This window comes from Vespula pensylvanica, chromosome 3 (genome assembly GCF_014466175.1).
Source record: "Vespula pensylvanica isolate Volc-1 chromosome 3, ASM1446617v1, whole genome shotgun sequence".
NCBI classification, from domain to species: domain Eukaryota; kingdom Metazoa; phylum Arthropoda; class Insecta; order Hymenoptera; family Vespidae; genus Vespula; species Vespula pensylvanica.
The window spans coordinates 1583116-1585772 of NC_057687.1; the positions used below are offsets into that span (position 1 = coordinate 1583116).

The window sequence follows — 2657 nt, forward strand, 5'->3', positions numbered from 1 at the left end:
CATTAAGTTGATCAGACTGAGTTTGCATGCATCGTCTATGAATATACGGATACAGAACAGAACGAAGTTGAAAACTCGTAAAATAAGATGGGAAAATTGAACCAACCGAGAAATTATCTACATACAATTTACATTTTTGCCGTTTACATTACGGATATTAATATCACAGAAGAATTTTTGTTGTTATAGCTAAACTTTAACGTGCCGCATATTCTTTTCTCTTTTTCTATTGCATTATTGCGTACAATATGATTATCGTTAAATTTATAATAGGATTCGACACCGATACGGCCTCCTCTCCATCCATCATTGACCAACGAAGAAGCCAAGCTCTTTAAAACCACGTTCGACGATTAAATCCACGTAGACAAGGAATATATCTATTTCTGTCTATTTCATAATTCGTTTTTGTTCGATAGTGATAGTAATATCGTACATCGAAGATAGTAGTACAGTAAATTATTCAAAAGTATTGTCAGATCGATGCAAACGCAATAATGAAATTAAATTCTATATAAAGAAGGAGAAAGAAAATAAAGTAAAGAAAAAAATTGTTTAAAAAGATTAAAAAAAAAAAAGAAAAAGAAAGAAAGAAAAGAGAAATGAAAATAGAAAAAATATTTTCGATATAAAACAAATTGATATCGAGCCGCGAGCAACGAGAATGAATTTATTTCATCGATCATTTATTTTATATACGATATGGAAACTCGAAAACAGTTAGTACAATTCAATCAATCGCGTTACCGCAGATCAATCAGCTTTATAAAATCTTATGGTAACGAATTTAACAGGCTTCCAATAATCCGAATAAAGGAAATATCATTGCTCTTTTATACAACGACAAATAACATAAGCTGATTTATTAGCGAGCAGAAAATTCCAAATAATAAAAACATATGTCTCATCAGTGACGTTAAAGTCGAAGATAACGAGTTTCTGTTTCGAGTTAGCAATCGTATGCATGCAAGCACGTCGCGTGACCGCCTGTGGACGTTCGATTTAATTCTTAAAAGGCCTTTCATTGACGCCCGCACTCCTTTCGTGAACGGTGTGTCGCTCGAGGAGGAGTCCTCGAAGGACCTTGACCGATTTATACATACATACATATATACATACGTACGTACGTATCTACCTACCTACCTACCTACCTAACTACCTACCTATTTACGTACGAGTACATATATATATATATATACATATACGTATGTATCTATCACATACATACATTTATATATACATACGTACATACATACATACATACAAACGTACGTACTTACGTATCTATCTACATACGAGTATATATATATATATATATATATATATATATATACATATATACGTACATATCTATCACATACATGCATACATATATACATACATACAAATAAGTATATATACATTTATAAATACAAAATATACGTACTACCTATATATATATATATATATATATATATATATATACAAAGTATATGTATATACTTACATACATATATATGTACATATATAAATACTGCGTGAATGAGGAGACAAACATTGTCGAGCACCTGGTTGACGCATAAACGCAATTTAATTGGTACATACATACGTGTAAATAAGTTTTATGGAGTTATGCAAGTTTTCTTTTTCATGTAGAACGTTCGTATAAAATGACCTTCGACGATTTCGCCACCCTGGTTCCGCGTGGAATCGCTAACGTTTATACTTTATGCATACTGCGAAAAAGGAAAAGAAGAGAAACAAAATAATATTGATTCATCGTTCATTCGTTATCGAATGTTGCGTGTTCTCTATATAAGAATCATTCGTATAAATAGAACCCCACTGGTAATGGCTTTCACGCAATCGCTCACGTTATAATAGTTGGTTACGCGTTCTGCCGTCTGATGATAATATCGAACACGCAGTAAATACGTTCGTAATCTTTCGCGAGGATTAAACGTTGATGATCGTATAGATCAATAACAATGCAATAATAAAAAGGGCCAAGTGCCGTGCCAGTGAAAGCCTCAATGAATTAAGATTCAACATGAATTTAGCGCCTTTCACCAGAAAATCGTGCCGGTGCAGTTGCATAATCCCTAATTATCATCAGACCTCAAATTCCCTTATATCCATTTTAAACGAATAGCGATAGTAATTAGTTTGCTCGTTTACACTGAAACTTCAAATTTCTCCTTGTTCCAAACAAAAACCATGGAAGATTGGATGAAAAATTCATCGGAATTCAGTTAAGTGTTAACAACGTCGGTCTCGTCGTGACGATCTTAATTCAGTGCCCGAAGCGGTAACAGAATCGTGAGGGACAATTAACGGGTTGTTCAAAGTTGTCACGATCGTTCCGATTCGTTACGAAGTAGATAGGTACTATACGTTTAGAAGAGAAGCGTTCAGTCGTGAATCGACCATTGAGAAGTTTAGATCGTGTTCTATATATTTCTTTACCTTACATGAATTAGGTATAGTTATTATTTATAAGTAGGAACTGTTCATTTTCTCGGAGGTTTTTTGCAATTATCTTTATCTCTCTCTCTCTCTCTCTCACTCACTCACACACACACACACACACACACATTTACTCTTTCTGTATCTATTTATTTATTTATCTATTTTCTTTATCCATCTATCTATTTATCTATCTATTTATCTATTCATCT

General features: G+C 33.1%; 1 protein-coding gene across 6 annotated transcripts in view; it reads left to right on the forward strand.

The window, feature by feature from the left end:
* Positions 1-2657, forward strand: part of LOC122627551 (protein kinase C and casein kinase substrate in neurons protein 1) — a 49741-nt gene that overhangs the window by 25057 nt on the left and 22027 nt on the right. The window contains exon 1 of one of the 6 annotated variants that reach the window (XM_043808728.1): positions 2173-2459. The exons of the other annotated variants lie outside the window; for them this stretch is intronic. The gene's annotated coding sequence lies outside the window, so the exon portion shown is untranslated. Of the gene's footprint in view, positions 1-2172; positions 2460-2657 lie in introns of those variants that run through there. 6 annotated transcript variants of the gene reach the window in all.